Genomic DNA, 20,498 nt, shown 5'->3' with positions numbered 1-20,498 from the left:
TGCTATGCAGTTTGAAATGCTTTCTCAATGGGGTTGGGCTATTAAACAGTGAACAGATAAAATATACAGCATACAGAAAGCTCCAGCTACCTCAAAGTATTACATTACCAGAAAGAACTGAAACACTTTTCCACTATCTAAAGAATGAAGCGTTAATAACGGAGATAGTGAGATTCCTCAGCTTACAGCTTTGAAGTGCAGATCATCTCCCAAGAACAAAAATCAAACTCTCTTAGCAGAGACAGTCTCTAACCATGGCTAGTTATTTATAGTGTGATGCAGAGGTAGAAAACCACAGCCAAAACCAAGCTGAGAGTCTCCAACTCCACAGCAACCCCCCCCCAATGGAACAATAATAATATAAAAAGATATTCCAAGGATTAGGAAAGCAAAACTCCAACAATCAGAAAAGTAACTATGGACAAGCTAGTCTAAAACTACAGCTGCACTAGCACTATGTAAGTTGATGTGGTTCTGAAAGTGTTGGTTGTTAATTCAATCAATTCCACTGTTTCCTAGATATCTGCCAATATATGACAACTATAAAAACCAGTCAGATTTAACCATGGATCCCCTCAAACAAATACCATCCTCCTGCATTTTCAATGCTCTTGATTCTTTCTCTCCTAGCAAGACTGGTACTAGTAAGAGTCGTATCTAGGTGATAAGTGATTCAAGTTGATAGTCTCTATTTTCACAGTGGGCAGTCACCTTCTTTCAAGACCTCGTTAATCTGCAGGAGACACTTTATACCTCAGCTGCTGTTGCTTCATTACGTGCAGCGACAGTAACACACACTGATAACCCATATAAAATGGTATTAGAAAAGGTGCATCAATAATAAGAAAGCACAAGTGGTTCAAAACAGAGAAGCAAGTCAATGGGCGCAAGGTCTGGGTTGGCACAGAATTACTCCCTTAACAATACTAGCTTTACTTTGGCTTGTTTGAAGGGTATGCATGCATTCATGAAACATATTGACAGTCCCCCTCCTGAGAAGTCCTGTTCCACTGTGGGAGCTCAGAGGGTTACCCACAAGGTTCAATACCACTTTAGTGTTAAACAGAGCAGAAATCAGGCTAGCAGCTGCTAAACAGGGTCTGCAGGGGAGAACTGGTGGTTACCCAAAGGCATGGCGTAAGGACCTGGTGTTCTAGTCACCAGAGCTGTCTGGCACTGGCTATGACTTCTCACCTTCTGTAAGATCAGAAGGCTCTGCAAACCAACCCCATGGACTGATTCCATCCATCAATATGGTTACTTGATATCATTAGGTAGGTGCACCCCTATCTTGAGCAAGATAGGTGGAGAAGATAAGTGGTCCTTTACCAGTCACCTTCATGCTCATCTCACCATCTACACACAGCTTTAGTTAAATCTGAATAAGCCACAGAGAACCACACCTTTAATAAATGAAGAACATGCTGAAATCAGCAAAAGCACATTGAGTTACTAGAATCCAGGTCAGCAAGTGTAAATGAGCCTTGGTTTTGAGGGTGTTCATAGGCACCAACATCTGGAGCAAACCCTAGCAACCACAGCTCTAATAAAGCCTTAATGCTGGGATGATGTATGGATAATTTAATAGATGTCAGTGTTCTGAAGGGAACAGCTAAAACCTTTTCTTAACATGATGAATGGCATCAAGTCAGCCTGAGAATTTATTACCGAGCTAGGAACAGTCCCTGACCCCAGAGCCTCCTTTTCCCTGCTATGATAACAGCCAGACACCCTCATGGAGCCACTGAAATCACAGCTACAGAACCTGTTATGGGTCCAAGAACAATTCAAAGGGAAGTTTCAACAACACAGAATATTAATGTAAAAAGCTTTAAAAACCTGATAATGTCAATCTCTGGTGACCAAAAATAATGAGTGCACCACCATGGAAAGACCATTATTAAACAACTGTGAACAAGCATTTTGGTAAAGGGAGAAATGTCAGGAATCTGCTATGATTTTGCTAATGGGATAAACCCCACAGTTACAAGACAGTCACACGTACACCAGAGTAGGAAAGAAACAGAAAATTTTAGGGAATCAACAAAAATCCAAAGCAGTATTTATGTACTGTGCCTTGTGCAGCAGAGGACATTGTATTCCACTGTCCCCTCCATTACAGATGCTGCTAATCGCAGGACCCAGGAGGGGCTTACATTCCTCTGCGCAATGCACAGATACACAAGGTAGCCTTAAATCAGCTACTTTGGGTAGTAATCACAAACCAGCACTAAGCTCAACAAGGACAGCAGAAGACCTGTGAGACCTGGCAGGTGCCCAGATTCACACCGTTTATGTGGATGCTGTTCTCAAGAGTAATTAGAAGAAATCACCATTAGAAGAAACTACATCTACATTCCCTTGGCCATGTTCCTGAAGGCAGATGTGGAGTCATCCTAACAGCCTCCAATATTCAGCTATGCCTCTGTTGCTGTACTTCAGCAGCTGCTCACCCTAATGTACTCCTCATCCTCATGGGACCCCAGTGGCCCACATTTCCACCTCCCCATGAGTGTAAATCAGGGACAAGACTTCGTATGTCACAGACACAGGCCATTAAGATATGAATAAAGAACTTGTATATTCTCAGTTGGAAGATGCTGAATAAATACTTCATAGTTTTACAAATATGATAAAATATCTCTATTTTCCACCCCCACCCTCCCCTCATAATTTTATGGAGACCAAAACCACACAACTGTATATACATGAGAGGAACTCGCTTCGCAGTTAGCATTAAATAGCTGCAGTAACTATTGTTTCCTACATCAAAACACTCAATTCGCTAAATATCACCCTGTGGCATATTTCTAAGTCCTTAAATAATAATAATAATAATAATTACATTAATAAAAACTTACTGTTAACAAGCTGGTAGGGAAAAATCCCTTCTTCCTATAAGGCTTACTGAGAGAGAGGGAAGTGATCGTCGGGATGACTGCTGGCACCAGGATGTTTTGCAAGATCGATTCAAACATGTTTATGTAAACACTCTGCTGGTTTGTGTCTTTCTTTTATGTCCAACTGCATTTCAGTCCCATCTAGAATTGCCAGAAACCATAACATCAACCCTGTCCATAGGCTTTGGCTTGGCTTCCAACTGAATAATCTTTGATGTAATTCAGAGTTTAATAAAGCTGTAAGGAAGCATCTCCCCTCCCACCCCCCTAAGGTTCTACATGGAGAGGCTTCAGTTCTGCTAGCTAAAGGGTAGTAACCATAGAGCAAACATGTATTAATATCCAGACAAAAGAAGTCCTCATGTTTCTGTTGGATTATTGTTCTTGTATGCATGACATCATTTAACCCCAAAATTTTATACTTCCATGGATCCATTCCCTCCTTGAATGACCTTTCAAGTTATTACCAAAACATGAGTTTCCATCTGCCTCCTTCAATCCCCTTATTTTCTTAGTCTGGATAGTTTTATTCTGCTCAAAATAACTCTTGTTACATCTGGAGGCTGCTGCTGGACAGGGTCTGTAGGGATGACAGCCCACCACTGCCACAGCAGCAAAACTCATTCCTCTTACTGGGAAGAAGTGCCTGATCTTTTGTTCTCAACCCAATACTGTGAATTTCCTCTATGGCAACTGCTTCTCTGGGCTTATTTTTGAACTGATATTTAAAGGACAGTTTTATGGCATGCATGAATGGGACGTAAATTTTGAGTGGGCAATAGTTGCTCCAAGAGCTCAGCTACCATCAGTTTTGTAGAAGCTAATTCCTTGCCATTTACTACTTGAACTAATGATTTTTCAAGCTGCTGATCTAAATTAGATTGCAGTTGGTTATTAGAAGTTGAAGCTTTTGGGATTCAGCAGGACATGGTCTAAGAGCTCTTTTCTGTGTCAGGTGGAAGAGGAAAAATAAACTTCTATTCACAGCATAAATGTCACAGGACTATTTAAAATTCACCATTGATGTCCAAATAATAACCTTTATGATAAAGCCAATAACCCAGTTTCTGCTGTGATTGCCATGTAAGGCAGAAATTCCCAAACACTTACATAGGTAGCATGAGCCTGGACCTCAGCATTCACCCGGCCCCTGGGGAAGGTTCCTCATCCCACATCAAATAGAGGTTTGTGTTTGTTGTATCAGTTTTTATTACCCCAGCAGCAGCCACAGCCAACCACAGTAGCTTGAATCTCATCCAAGCATCCCCAAACTGCTGCAGTCACAGCAGAAGCTGCAGTAGAAGCACCTGTAAAGATTTCTGCCAAACCCGAAGCCTACCTGGGGGCGTCCTTCCTAGATGGAAATGAAGTGGTGAACAGAAATCCCCTCTGCCAAAGGACACCACAAAGAACACCACAGCCCTGCTCCCAGGGCTCGGTCAAGCACATCCAATCTGGCTCATCAAGGGCAACACCATCCCCCTGAATTAAGTAGGAAGAAACTCCACTTAAATCTGTCCCAGTTCATTCACAGGTAGATTTCTCCTCTCCAAGGCAGCACTCCCCCATGCTTTAGATGGATTGTTGGTAGTTATTGCACAGCTCTCTCCTATACACTCAATAAAATCCTTGTTAGAGAACCAACAACAACATGAACCAAAATCATACATTTAAAACCTGCTTTAGGCAAGATATTTCATTCTGAATTAATTCTTCAGGTTTACACACCTGTCCTGGGTTCAGCAGTAGCAGTCATTTTTCTCCTCCTTAATAGCAGGTGCAGGGCTGTGCTTTTGACTTTCAGCCTTGGAACAGAGCTGATAACAGACGTTTTTAGTTGCTGCTCAGTAATGTTTACTCTGACCAAGGACTTTCTGAGTCTCATGCTCTGCCAAGGAGGAGGGGAAGCTGGGAGGAAGCAGAGACAGGACACCTGACCCAAACTAACCAAAGAGGTATTCCATACCACAGCATGTCATGCCCACTGTATAAACTGGGGGCAGTTACCCGGAAGGGAGAGATCACTGCTTGGTTCGTGCTCGGTATCGGTCGGCGGGTGGTGAGCGGTTGTATTCTCTTTCCCTGTTATTTCCCTTATCATCATTATTATTGGTGGCAGCAGCAGTGGTTTGTGTTATACCTTAGTTACTGGACTACTCTTATCTCAACCCGTGGGAGTTACATTCTTGCGATTCTCCTCCCCATCCCTCCGGGAGTAGGGGGGAGGAATGGGATGGGAGTGAGCAAATGGCTGCGTGGCTGACTGGGCTTAAACCATGACAACACCCCTGCCTTTCACTGGTGAGTTTAGACAAAGCATTTCACCGGTGATTTGGAACAGTAGTTTTATTTTCTGATTTGAAAGCACTTTACATTGTGAAATATCTTCATTTGGAAAATAAGCAACTCCTGTCTTGCCATCAGAATTGAAAGCCTGCAGCCCTTCTGAACACATTTCTTTCAGTATGTGCAGGAATGTCTAAACTTTCTGATGTGCTGAAAACACGCTCTCTTAGGGTCAACCACACAGAGTAATTTTTTCAGATCTTCTAAAAATATTTGCACAGAACACTCCCTTTTGACCTAAAAGAGTAATTGGATTAACTGCTAGCAGTAATACGCTGTTATCCTCTAAAAAGACTAGCCAAGATAAGGCTGCATTTTGATCCTTGTGCATAATGAAGACAATGACATCCAACATCAGAAATTTGTTGATAAATTCTACTCAGAATGCATCTTCCCTTTCCCCTGCGGAAAGAGCACTAACATTTCTGCACGCAGCCTTATTTCCTAGCTATTTTGGGCACCCATCTACCACCAAATAGCAAACAGCCTTTGATTAATGCTAATCTGGTCACTACTCAATGATGCAGCTGCCTATGAACATGATCGTACTGTGCTCAGATTCAATGAAGGGAGCAGAAAGCCCAACCCACAGAGCAGATCCACTTCTTGGGGAAGGCTGATGCCTCCCTAGAGCTTGTTGCCAAGAACTGGAACAAGCTGCCCAGGGAAGTGGTCAAATCACCTTCTTTGGAGGTATTTAAAAGACATGCAGATGTGGCCCTGGTTTAGAGGTGGGCTTGGCAGAAAGAGGTTAACAGTTAGACTCAATGATCTTAAAAATCTTTTCAACCCCAAACGATTCCGTGATTCTAAGCGTGTGCTTCGGGAGGAGTGCAGTTTCCTCTCCAGATGCTGCTAGGCACTGCTGTCAGCTCTCCACATCCAAGCTGTGATAAAGAGAACGTCCACGCTCCTGCTCATCAAGGGCTAAGTAACATCCACAATTTACTCCCCATTGTGCAGACCCACTGCCTTTCCCTTCCCAGCCACCAGCATCTGTGGTTTTGCTACTCAAGATGTGTGCCCACTCTTATTTAACTCTGCAGCTCGATTCACCGCTTTGCCGTGTTTGCCACCGAAGGAATAAATATTGCTTCCCTGCCTACTCTGAGTGGCTTTCTGCTTTTCCCATCTGCTAAAATAAATGCAAGCTGGCTGCTTTCCAAGCAGGTGGGCTGCTCCATGCACCACAGCAGACAAGATAGTAATTTACAGTGTACTATTCGTTTTCCTGGAGAGCGTGTATCAGAGCAACAGGCAGACAGAGCAACGCACAGAGTAATAAGCACATCGGAGTGTTACTGAGGGCATTTCGTGGAGAAGAGGAAGGGATACTGAAATGGCAGGATCTGCTTGGTCAGCTTTAGAAGATAATCCATTCAAATAGCACCACCATCAAAAGGTGTTGCATTTTCGGATTAAATTCTGGCTGCCACCAGCACACAGTTTGTGGATCAATCATTCCTTTTTCTGCTCCAAAGGCTTGTGGACAACAGGATGAGATGGAAGGCAACCCTGGATGAAAACAAGAGCTTTCTCACACCTCTTACTCACCTTTGGCTACCACAAAAGCCACTCTTAGCAGCTTTGGGTGGCATGGTTTAGTAGCAGGTGTCCCTGCCCATGGCAGGGGTTTGGAACTAGAAGAACTTAAGGTCCTTTCCAACCTTAACTATTCCATGGTTCTATGATTTTAAGAGTATCTCAGAGTCACACAACAGTGAACTTATGTGTCCCTCCATTGAGAAAGTCTGGGAGAAAAAGCAAGGAATGTCACTGTTTCTAAGAGAATATCCTTGAGTTGTGAAAACCAAGCAAGGAGAGGAGGAGGTGGCAAGAGAACTGCTAGGAAGGTCCAGGGATGTGTGGGAAGTTCTAGAAAGCTTTGGAAAGCTATAGTTCACTAATGAAGTATTAGGATGGTCTTGTGCATTGTAACTTTAATAAGAATTTAATGATTAATCTGGCCCTATTTGAAGCTCAGAGAATAGTTCCAAATGACACAGGAAGTCAAGAGAAGAGGGAATGTCAGTAGCATTTTTCTCCCTATTTACAGAGCGCCTATTGACAACAGCAGGGCTACAAAAGGAGATGTGAACTTCCCTAGCGTTGGGGAGAAAAACAAATCCACAAAGAGCTAATAAACCCAGAATCATCTCGGAAGAGCGAAACAAGGAATAGTAGGCTGAAAAAGGCACCAAAATCATCAAATAGAAGACCGTGTATCCTTCCTGGCAATCTGAAAGCAGGATCAGCCATACCTCTGCCGAACAGGAGGTGAGCAGCAGTACAACAGCCTAAGACTCTGTTTCAGGGACTCCTCACTGCTGCAGCTCTTGGGCATTTCCCTTGGAAGACAGAGACAAGAACAGAAGCACCAGTCAGGAAAGGGCAGGTGAGACCTCCCAGTTATTTGCTTCATTTACAGGGGATTAACAAAAGGAAGGAGGCAAGAAATTGAGGGTTTTCAAATTCAAACTCATTACAGAAAGAGCTGCTGTGAGACATGGCCTCGGAGGAAATCCCTGAAAGCATGGAAAACTGATCAGTAGAATCAAAACACCTCAGTGTGCACGAAGAAGTGGGCAGTGTGTTCCCAGGGCCCTGGGAAGCGAGAGACCCCATCATTTACCCTGAAGTTAACATTCCTCTTCATCTTAAGGGTGGAAGTTATTTTCAATAGGTTAAATATTAATCTTATATAAATCAGGTCTCTGTACACACAAACAGACATACAAAAAGCAGTTCACTTTTGAAACAGTCAAATGAAAGGATGCAACATTTTCTCATATCCTTTTCTTGGACTAAAGCTTTCGTTAAATTCATCTCCATCCACAAGTGATTCCTGCAACCCCCAAAAGTTTTCCAGCAAGCTTCAGCACCCTGAATAACACTATTCAACTGCAGTCTAAATGGAGACAGCCACACAACCAAGAGAAACCTCTGCCTGTACTATCATTCCTATTTACCAATGTATTACCTACTGCAGAAGTCACTGCTGGCACAAGAGCCAGCACCTCTCAAACACCCGGGTTGCTAATCTGTGGCTGAACAATGCACCTCAAATCATCCAGCCTTTTTTGTTTTCCTTCCATCTGGCCCATGAAGTGTGAAGTCATTACATCCACTTGAACAACATATCGACTGAGAATGATGCGCAGCAACACTCACAACACTGCACTTTCCCCTTCTCTGCCTGAAATAAAAGGACCTCATTTCAGAAGCCTTCACTTGACACAGGTTTAGCAGTTCCATTTGAAAATACCTTTTCCTTCTCTCTACACTTATCTAAATGCCTTCAGCCATTACAAAAATCCATGTGTAATTATGCTATCACTGTTACACAGTGTAGCTACAATGCACTTGCACATACACAGAGGGGTTTCGCTTTTCACTGTTAATCAATTTAATCAGCACTGAGCCAAATTAGCAGAAGATTAAACTACCTGCTTTCCTGTTACTGTCCACTTTAATGACCATGCTTGTAGAGTCATGTTCTCTATATCGAGATCGTTCTCAGCTACCCAACAATGTTCTTTTGTACAGCACTGTGATACTTCCACATAGTGGGCAGCACATCTGCTATGTGCTAGCAGCCTAACTGTGCCAGAATGGCAATAATTTTCCTAAACCATGACTTTATATTGTTATTTTGTGGTTAAAGTGGTACCTTCCAACTCACTGAGGCTGCTGCTACACCATGGGAAGGACAACGAGGAGAGAGGTGATCAGCGCTGGGTCACAGGCAGCGGGAAGGGTATCACTGCCTTGCTGTGAACAGCAATGTGCAGTGACTTGGCTACTGACACCGGCCTGACAGAGCAGAGAGCACACCGGGAGGGCTGTCACTGCCCATGTATTCCAGCTTGAACAGACAGAAGCTCACAGCGTAAATCAGAGCTAACTTCACCTCAGTGAGCACGAAGCTACCAGCTCCTCCATCTCCAAGCGGACTCTTCAGGGAGCTGTCATAGATTCATACAATAGTTTGGGTTGGAAGGGACCTTCAAAGCTCATCTAGTCCAAGTCCCCTGCAATGAGCACGGACATATTCAACTAGATTAGGTTGCTTGAAACCACATCCAGCCTGGCCTTGAATGTCTCCAGGGATGGGGCATCCACCACGTCTCTGGGCAACCTGTGCCAGGATTTTACCACCCTCAGTTTCTTTCTTACATGGAACCTGATTCTTCCTCTTTCAGTTTAATACCATTACACCTTGCCCTATTACAATAGACCCAGGTGCATTGAGATGACTGCGCGCACAACCAGGAGCATGAAGGCACTGGCACTCCAGGGCAAAGCCTGATCCAAAAGGATCCCAAAGGATCTGTGTGTTTGAATACTAGCAAAAAAGAGTTAAAACCCCAAGAGGTGCTATGCTAAAGCCAAACTGTAAATAACTGAGATGAGCCTGCTGTTCTGCTCCGAACAGTTTGGCCAAGGCCAACATACCTTGCAGTTGTTCATGGCTGAGTGACACGCTGTCACCAATTGGAAGGGCACAGTGACAAGGTCGTAGGAAAGAAATACATTTCAGATCTTGTGCAAACCAGCACGCAATTCCACCCAAGCAGGCACGACTTTCAGATATTGCTACAGGTGATCTCCATCCCTGGGTGGCTGCTATTCCCTGAGCAAACACAGATCTGCAGCAGGAACTTCTACAGCGCACCCAAATGTGCGCTCATGAACAATCATAGATGCTCAAAACACAATACACTCTTTGGAATTAGCTTTCCCAGGAATCAAAAAGGCAAAATGATTAAATAAGGCTGCTCTCTTTAAGCAGAAATAACACTGGGGCTTATTGCCTTTATACATTCTTTTCCACTACATTGCATAAGATGCTCACATTGGTGTTCAGCATTGTAAATGACACAAAAAACAACCCAAGGCAGCAAGCACAGCAGAGCTCTAAAGTAAAAAAAACCCATCACATTTCATATTCCAGTGGATGGTGCCGTCCTCCAGCTTGTAACAGGATATCAGATTTAGCAAAGACAAATGTCTCTCTTGGAAAAAAGATATTGTTTCAATACTGAGCTATAAATTAGTTTCCAGTGTTTAGGATGCAGTAAGTGGTCTTTTATTTTAGTAGAAGAAAAAGCCACTGTTTTCAAACTGAGGACATCGTGTACTGCAGATTGCAGTTGGGGAGCTGCCTCTGGGGACAGCACAATCACTTCGTGTACTGCTTTGAAACCATCCATATTAGAGACAAGTCACTATTCTGTTTTATTGTGTTTATACATACTGAGCCTTTACATAGCTCAAATAAATTAAAACATTAATTCTGGATGTTGGTTCAAAGAAACTTTAAGCCACAGAAAGGACTTTTTGTTGCTGTGAATATCTGGGTCTTCTTGGCTCATACCAGCCCCAGTTAAACAGGAGAGAACATAAAGTAGGAAAAGCTTCAGAGCCACTTGCAGCAGCCGGTTACGTGGCCCATACCACTGTCAAAACAAGCGCTGGGGCACATTGGTCCTGCAAGCACTCGTTGCTGAGCATCGTGCTGCTGAGGACAGTTGCATTTTGCAAACCCTGTTCTCAGCAGTATTTGCACAGTTCCTAATCACCATCGGTAGGAGTCTTCCTGGCCCCTTTGCCACAGAAAAACTTTAAGTATTTTTAATATTAGAGCTTGCATTTTCAGTGACTGCTGGAGAACACAAAACAGGTTTTTAACACGTTCGCACAGAATTCATTTCAGAAATGAGGGGTTTGCAAGTTGAAAATGAATCTGCCCTTCCTTTTACTTTTAAATCTGCTCCCATGTTACCAATGCCCTCTGCTCCTGAACTGACACCCTAAGACTTGCAAACCTTTATTAGCATTTTAGCCTGCCTTTAACTATTCGTTTCACACCAGATACAATATTGACACTGGCTAATGTGCTCACATCGCATGCACCAGCTTGCCACCACACTGAGGAGAAGGAGATAAAGGCTGTAGATAGCAGACGTGCTGTGCCACCCCACTGAGCCCCTTGTCTGCAACAGGTCCTATCTCTCACTGCCTTGGTCTTTTGGGATCAAAGCCCTCTCTGGAAGGAAGGAGAAAGTGTCTTTGAACTGCTCCTCCTTGTCCTGAGCTGTCAATGCAGATGTGGGATTGTGGCTGTCCTGGGTGCCTGCGGATCTCCAGGCTGCTAAACAGTGATCAGAGATGACTCACTGTCATTCTCACATACGTTAAATGGTTCTGTCAATTTTCTGAGTCGAATTATTGCTGTAATTGTTGTGTCTCACAGCTGAGGAGCTGACACAAGGCCTGACTCAACCACCGGAGAGACAGCTTCGGGCAACTGTGCCAGGGCAGGATGCCCGTGACGCTGGGGCTTGGACCTTGCCCTTGCCCATCAGAAGTCATTCTCACCCACCAGGTAAGACAACAAAAGAGAGCTTCCCCAGGCCATATCCGACACATCTGCTCTGAAGTTTCTCTCCAGGAATGCTTTGCATATCATATATTAATAGAGTCTGACTAACAGCTTTAGCTCCGCATCATGTCTAGACAAAGTGTCCCGCTGTGGGCAGTTGCCTGGAAGGGCACTTGACAGAGCTGTGGGTGAGCAAACCAGAAACTGTGTGGAGCTGACGCAGGGCATGTTCACTGCACCTCATTTATTTATCCTCAGACAAGAGAAAATAATGGGAATCTGCCTGAAGTTTTAGGCAAAAAGAGGCCAAAGCCCCAGTGGTCATTCCTGTCAGTAGATGCTCATCACCCAACCACCTAAAACGAAGGAAACAGCCAGAAGACAAGAAGTAATTAAAAGTTCCACAGTGCCCAGCTACACCCTGGCTGCACTCTTGACAATACAACTTTCACTCAAAGCTCCTTAGCAGCACATACTCCGTGCAGGAAAGGGACTGTCAACACATAGCATAAAAGCACCGCAATTGCAAAGCTGCAGTAAACTGGTGCTGGAAGCAAAGAATGGCTGGTAAAGTATTTATAACCACCAGAAGGTCTCCACAAGAGCTTCTTGCCCTTACCATGTTGCTTGTTAGGTGAACACCGCATCTAGATCTAAAATTGCATCACTACTTTCCTTCATTTAAATGATCAATTTAAATTGAAGGCATTTAACTCCCTTTCAGTGCCTTTTATTATCTTCTAACATGCTGTGGCACGATTACAGCTTTAAATATTTACTTGACATTACCTTGCATCTGGCAAATGTATTCTGATGCTCCTGAGTAAGCCCCATGCAGGATTAAGTTATCTACTGGTCTTTGCAGAGTTGTGATGGATCCTATTTATTTTCCCACTGTGATTCTCTCTGAATCAGGCCTGCAAAGTCTACGGAGTTTTCCAATGATTCTGTTATGACAGATGAGATTTGAGGAAACCAGACTAATTTCTAAGTTTCCATAGAAGTTAAGTCTTTTTTCCCCTCCATTAGGATTTCTCTGTTTCTGTGCTATTCAAACCCATCTAGAGCCTGACTAGTACACTGTTAGTGCTGTCAATTTGTATGCATCTTCTCAGTTTGTTCTCCTTCTTATTGTTAATTAACTATTTTGTATTGCACATTCCCATTTTTAAGATAAGGTGCTGTTGTCACAATAGTCCTGTAAGTGAATCATTATAACTATAATGCATTCAATAAATAACACATTACAAGACTTAAAAGAAGGGGTTTTTTTACAGCTGTTGCAACCCAATTGGCCTTTGTGTAATAGGAATTGTGCACCCATGAAATCAAACTGAATTACAAAGAATTAATTTTCAAAGGTTTAGTTCTCTGGAAAACTTGTTGTTGCTCATTCTTTTTGGTCAACGATATTTTCTTTTTGATCCTAAACCAGAAATTAGAACACTAAAATAAACACCAATGACAGCCTCTGAGCACAGAACTGAAGTAGGGAATGGCAAGTGAATTTCACTGAAGACCAAGCTATCACAGGGGTGTGAAGGAAAGAGGAAAGGGAAGGAGGGAGGAGAAAAGCAAACACACAACCATCTGCTCATGAACCTGGGGCAGGATAACAGTATCCTCAGGCAAGAGAAAGTGAAACTTCGCAAAGTCAACTTCTCCATTAATCAATTCATGGGGGTTCGCAAGCTGTCTCCAAGGACCTGTTGTTTCAGAGGTACAAGGAGCAACCTTATGGCCTGCTCCAGGAGACTACAGCCTCTTGTACTCTTGGCAGCTCCTCAAGTCCTCCAGTTCACCCCAGCTCTGCATCCTTGACAATGGTCCTGTAAACCCAGTTTGGGCAGAGGCAGTGCCCAGGGAGAAGCAATACAGCTTTGACCATGTCTTCTCCTCCCCAAAGGCAAGATAAGGTAGGAGGAAATGGATTGTAGGAAAGGTTTTTTCCCTCTTCTGCACAGGGCAAGGGCAGAAAAGTCTGCATGTGACCAGAACCTCAAGAGCTGGGAGAGGGGGTGAGAGGCTGGTAGTATGACACATGCAACTTATCCTCACTGCTGGCAGCATCACACCCACACTGGAAGCTGGCAACTTAAGAGCAATGAGACACATCTTCAGAATGAGAATTATAAAGCAAGGTCTTGACCACCAACGATCTCCACAAGTATTTAGAATAGGGAGGGCAAAATACCAAGTGTGCTTCATCACTAACAGCATCTCCACATTCCTTCCTGGAAGAGAGAGCAAAGCAGTTGTGCTTTGACTTGATGTCATCAAGCCTTTTGCAATTAATTCCCCTGTGCTCTCCAAGAACCCTCTGATAACAGGGATCCCTGCACAGACCCCTGGGTCCAGCCAAACAGGCTGGACTGATGTTTGCAAAGGCTACAGCAAGTGCCCGTTGCTGTGCTCTTCTCTCTACCTTTGCACAGGTTTCCATGCCCATAGGTAACACACACTTAGTTGCTCACCACCTTCTGGTAATCATCCCCCATCCTGCTGAGGACATGTACTTAGTGAGCAATAAGCAAAATCCAGCTTCACTGGAAGCTTCAGTTGGGTTTTCACAGCCCCATGAGAGGCAACAGGACTTTAATTTGATCTCAAAGCCCATGTGTAAGTTAAGGAAGTGTTTAACTGATTACAGCCACAAACAAGGCCAGGACCCTCTGGTGCAGAGCACTTGGGAACCAGGAGCCCTACAGTGCCAGACCAGAAGCACACAGAGTCCACACAATGCCCCTGCTTCCAGGGATTCAACACGGATGCTCCAGCAGAGTCAAGAGAACATTTTAAATGTTTCTATCACCCTTCCTGCTCTAATCTAACAAGAAAGGCCTAAAGAGAACTCTTGGTTTTCCCCATGTTCCATTTGTCCCTACTTCTCCATCTCACAGGGATGCAGTGGTGGGAATCACCTCGCCGTGCCCCCAAAGGCACATGCTGCAGCAGACTCTGCTCCATGTGCATTCCCACAGCACTGCACAGACTCACTTCTTCCCATTTCTTTGCCACCAAGAAACTCAGCCAGCAGCCAAAGGGGGAGTAGGAGCTGCCCAAGGATAATTCTGGCAATTTCTGGAAAAGTAAAAATCCAAAAGGAAGCTTTTTCTCCCAAGTTGCTATAATCAGACAAATCCACATTTTCTGGCTGTCTCAGCTTTGTGTTTAGTGAAGCACTCGGTTAAACACCTCCCTGATTTCTCCTGAATGGCCTTTAAAAGACCAGCAGTTCCGTCTGCTTAGTCAGCACTACACACAGAAAGCTATTAAAACCTGGGCCTTAATAAGTCATCTCTCTTGGGCACTCACACCTATCCCACAGAGCAGTAACACGACACATAGGAGTTGCTCCCAGCACTGACTGCAGCATGGACAACGCTTAAATTTCCTTCATACCTAAACCAGCAAGATTTTAGCTTTATTTTTGGCTCACTCTTTATCACAGGTCTAATAATTCCTGGTCAGATGAGGCTTTTGTAGGCTCGCCAAGGCTAAATGACCTTAACACACACCTCCAGCTCACAGCGTTTTGCTGTTGCTGCTTCTGGCATATGGAGAATTCAGATGAAAATGAGCAAATACTGGGTAAAAACTTTTCCAGAGAAAGCTGAATATTTATGGCTTGTACACAGAAGCCTGACTGGCAAGTGAACGATGCTCCAGGTAGAGATAAAAGGAGTGACAGAAGAAGAACTTTTATTTATGCAGCCTACATTTAATGACTGCATCAATGTCTGCAGATGATTAGGGCTAACCTAAGAGCTCTGGACTTTGTTTATTCTTTTTCTTCCTTGTTTTCTTCTTCCTCCCCCCACAGTTGCAACTAAACATAATTTGGGGCTTTGTAAAGGCCTATTTCCATTTATAGACTCCAGATGACAGGCTGGGGACGATATTTCCTAGTTGAGGCATCTGCCTCCTTGACAGAGGGAGAGAGATAATCACGCTGGGTGAAACAGGCTCAGCGTCTGTGACAAGCTTAAGATGTCAGGAATGAGAGCATCGTGTCTTGTCCCTCTGGATATTATATTCCTGGAGAAATGTAGCCACATCTCATGTGAAATGCAGCCAGCTTGCAGTGCTGCTCTGCCGGCAGCGACAGAGAGGAGGAGGAGGATGGGAGGCAGGCAGGGGACTGCTTCCCTTCTGGGACTACCATGGATTCTATTTAATTGCTTGCTTATTTATTTAATGATGGCAGCAACAAGAACTTGTGGTCAAGCTGCCAGCATGCTTTCCCTGAAACAGTTCACTGCTCTGAAATCGATTCTGCTGGACAATCCTCCTTCCCTAATGAGTATCAATCAAAGCAGCCCCATCTTCTCCTGCGTCCCTATCAGGAAGCAGCAAGATGCCACAGCTGACTGAAGCCACCTTGCCCCAAGGCAGACAGAGGCAGGCAGCCTAGAACACAAAGGGTTTGCAAGGGGACTGAGGCTAAAGAAGCATCTCCAGGTGGATTGATCCTCAGATCCATGGCACGTGTCACTGCCCACTGGGTCAGCACTAACTCACAGCTCTTCTCCTGTCCACACTGATTAAATTCTGCTCTGTAAATTATAGATCAAATGTTCTGCAGTCACAGATCAAATTATGCTGATCCAATTAGTCAGATCAAGACACTCCTTTTCTTTTCAGATAGGCCATTTGATGCTACAAAGTGCCATCAAATGAGCCTTTCCGAAAGCAGATTCTTCCACACTTTCACAACTAACTTCTTGCCAGATGCTGATGTAAATGCTCACAAATCACAGTAGACTTCCAACAGATGTGTCACCTTGAGCGGAATACACAAGAACAAGGTGGCTTTATGAATTACAGAATCATAGAATAGTTAGGGTAGGAAAGGACCTTAAGATTATCCAGTTCCAACCCCCTGCCATAGCAGGGATGCCTCGCACTAGATCACGTCCAAAGGCTCTGTCCAACCTGGCCTTGAACACTTCTAGTGATGGAGCATTTACTACTTCTCTGGGCACCCTGTGCCAGCACCTCACCACCCTCACAGTAAAGAACTTCTTCCTTAGATCTAACCTGAACTTCCCGTTTCAGTTTGAACCCATCAGCCCTTGTCCTATTGCTACAGTCCCTGATGAAGAATCCCTTTCCAGCATTCTTGTAGGCCCCTTTCAGATGTTAGAAGGCTCCTATGAGATCTCCACGCAGCCTTCTCTTCTCCAGAAGAGCAGCAGTAAGCCATAAGCAATGGCTCAATGCAAACGGCTGTTAGTATAAATATTTTAACAAATGTTCACCAAGGGATACTTTGTCCCAAGGAAGGATGTTTTCCTTAAATTGATTCTGAAGCTACTGTTCCATAATGACTTGCATTATACCAGGAAGAAGCTCCCTCAGCCTGTTCTAGCAGAACTGCAAGTAGCACTCGTCACAAAGTTGGGAGCTAATGAGACTAGGAAAATCTATTTTTCCCCTCAATTTTATTTCCTCAGAAACTCAGAAATGGGCCCTGACTCAGAGCACATGAATAAGTGTCATAGAAAATAATCCTGCTTAAAGCACAAAACGTTCCTGGAGTCCAATACTTCACAGAAAAGCCACCAGAAGCAGGAAATGCCAATACATAAAACATACATAAGGTGACGCAAAGAGAGTTTCTGCAAGAGACACACGTACTCCCTGGCAAATATGAGCTCTTGTCCAATAGTTACCCAAAGCCTGAACGGTAGCCAGCTAACAGACAAAAGTGCTCCTTTTAGAACACATCAGGCAACTTAGGCTAGAGACAAACAGTGCCACTGACAGCAGACAGCTAGCATTTGACAGGCTTTAGTGTATTTACTTTGCTACAAGGTTATATTTATTGTGTAAATGCCACCACAGGAGATGAAATTCCATCTGAATTGACTGAAGTCAGGGCAACAGCCCACCTCCACCTCCTGCCTGGCTACACCTTTCCCACTCACTGGTGGTCATGAACCTGAAGAAACCCAGAAGGACCAGCTCAGGAGAGCACAAGCGGCAGCAGAAAGCTTTGGAGAAGAGCAAAATGATGCAGGAAAGCAGCTTCTTTTTGCCAGAGCTACCTAAATAACATGAAACTCTATAGACTTCCTCACTGATCCTTGCCTACTATAGCCACAACTGTTTCTCATGAAGTCCTTCTCCCTTCCTCCTGCTTTATTTTGGGACCAACATTTTTGTCCTGCACTATGGATCCTGTATTATAACAGACTCTCACAACATTTGCTCTGTTCTGACACTTAACTAGCAGCTTCTGCAGGAAGAGCAGACTGCTGCATTGCCTACCAGAGATTTCGCTAAGCTATATTTTAATCTCCTTGAGTTCTCAGTGCCATATTTTAGAGGTTAATTTGAGCTCTGCGCAATTCTAGTAGTCTGTATTCACCAATTTAATTACAACCTTGTCAACTCCTTGTGCCTCAAGGAAAAAGTCCAAAATCTACCCTTGTAAGCGCACATTCAATTGCTACTCCAGTCCTCCTCCTCCAGTCCAAGGGGATTTCAGTCCAAAGCTCTACAGTTACGAAGATGTGAAATATGTTTGGAAAATGTGCCGATCACTTTTCATTCTCTCCGCATCCTTCAGCAAAGAAAGACAGCAGAGCAATCTCAGAGAGGCCTTTGCAGCTTCTAGTCCTTCAATGTGATTTAACTTCCTAAGATCTGCTGTGTTGTCTTCTATCTTGGCCATTCGGCTTAGGCCAGTGAATACACTCACAGTCTAGCACGAACTATGCACAGCACGCAGTTGATGGGGGATGTTTCACTTTGCTATGAAAAACTGAGGCATCAACAGAGACAAGTACTAAAACATGCAGATTTTTCCTCGAAAAGGTACATCCATAGATACAGTCATATCCATATATATATATTTATAAATACTTCTCTCTTTTTCTAGATAAATAGATAGGTTTCTCCTAACACTACAGCTCTTTAACAAAGAAAAGCATCAGGACTAAGAGTACGGTCAGATCTTCCAGTCTTTTAAAGACAACGCAGACGTGGTGGATTAATCTTGATTGTAATATGGGTTGTTGCAGAGGCACCTGAACAACAACTTGTGAATATAAGAGGGATGTGTGTGTTTGCTTTTGACTTGAAAGAGGTTATTATTTGAATCTTGAGACTTCTAGCCAGCAACAACCACCACCAAATGTTCGCAGACCCGTACAAGCAAGTGCACACATACACATGAAGCAGTTTGTGTTTGACGAGTTATGTTAGAGAAGATTTCTAATGTGTCCTTGTCGTATCACTAACGTTAGGGAAAGAGTGCTGGAGTGACCAGAGTAAGGACAGTGTACAGATGATTTTGGTATATGTATCCTATTGAATTTTATAGTTTGCTTTATAATTTAAACAGCTGAAAGTGTAGAATATCACCAACCCTTTTCAAATTCATAAAAGGGATCCAAAAAGAGGGAAGGGAGCTGATGGCCATGCCAAAACCTTTGTTCCTAGGACTCACGAACTATTCACCCTCCTCATTGCAAGGCAACGAAACCAACACGCACAGTCTGGAAGGGAAACTGGGATCAAGTCTATATTATCAGAGAACTGTGGTTCTGGCATGCACCACAGTTTCTATCATAAATGCAGGTGCCTCTGATCCAAATACCTGAGGCTTAACCCAATAGTTAAAGAGGACGTTTCTTTCTCACTGCTTTCATATCTGCTCCGTTATCATCCACCAACTATGTCACAGTTAAAAGAGAGATCATGAAAATATTGATAAGCCACAACTAGCTTCCCCCTTGCACAGCCAGGAATAGATTGGTAACATGTTGGTAATCTGTTTCCCAACGATATCCACATACTGGTTTTTCCATAGTTTGACACCCAAGTGAATGGTGAACAGTTATTATAACTGTTGGCATGTTTCAGCAGGCAACACAACCCGTGCTATAGCTCAAATGTTAAGATCTGTGCTGGAGCCTCACTGTCTCCATGTCACAAAACCCCTGCAAAGCAATTACAGAAGCAAATAAATTATTAAGAGAAAGAAGTGACAGCTCTGGGAATTGATGCAGATCCTGGTGTGGATCTAGGCTGTTACTGACAGAAAGTTATTGTTTGGTAGGTGATTGGTAATGCATAAGAAATGGGAGTTTGGTCCTGGTTTGAATACCCCCTCACCACTCACAGAAGGGAAGAGCAGCGTTACCTTCAGGGTTTTGGTGGCAGTTCATTCCTTCAATCTAATTCAAACAACCAAGCCCAGCTACCTCTGTTCTTACTGTGGCTCAGAAGCTGACCTTCAGCACCCATCCTCTCAGCTGCTTCAATGTCACATGTGGAGCTTCCTCCTCCACCACCTTCTCCCCATCTCCAGCCCCACTCCATGGGCTACACCCTTAGAAACACAGCCTGGCAGTGAGTGATGCAGGACAAGCCTTGTACCCACATGCTCCTTCCTTAAATTAGTTTTCAGTTCTCCCACATCCGAGTAAAATTAAAACTTGCAAACTTCTGCTGTCCTTGGCACTCCTGACATCTCCGCATTTGTTTTCGATCCTTTCACTCTTGTTCTGTGCATCTGACACAGGACTTGTCAGAAGGGACATAAGTGGGAGAATGCACTTGACAGAAGATGAATGAAAACAAAGTAAACTTTTTCTACAGAGAAGTTTCCAGCCCAAGATTCCTCCTCTTTGGAATTAGTTTTCCCAATGAGTCTTTCCAAGAAAACAGAGACCAGCCACAAAGCATTTGCTTAACTGCAAACCTAGGGTGTTGTGGAGCAGAATAAGAGGTGAGGAAGAGAGAGCAAAAGAGGGGGGAACAGTTTTTGAGCAACTGCTTGAATCTCTGTCAGCTCCCTGCAAAATCACTAGAAGTCTTTGCATGTAGTATAACAGACCTTGGAAAACAGAGTGCAA

The 20,498-nt window shown here is 43.8% G+C and overlaps 1 protein-coding gene across 2 annotated transcripts in view; it reads right to left on the bottom strand.

The window, feature by feature from the left end:
* Nucleotides 1-20,498, bottom strand: part of FGF13 (fibroblast growth factor 13) — a gene marked incomplete at both ends in the record, with an annotated part of 244,521 nt that overhangs the window by 116,500 nt on the left and 107,523 nt on the right. The gene's annotated exons all lie outside the window — the stretch shown is intronic.

The sequence above is a fragment of the Psittacula echo genome (assembly GCF_963264785.1).
Source record: "Psittacula echo genome assembly, chromosome: 8".
Classification (NCBI taxonomy): domain Eukaryota; kingdom Metazoa; phylum Chordata; class Aves; order Psittaciformes; family Psittacidae; genus Psittacula; species Psittacula echo.
This window is presented reverse-complemented; position numbering and strand designations above follow the sequence as displayed.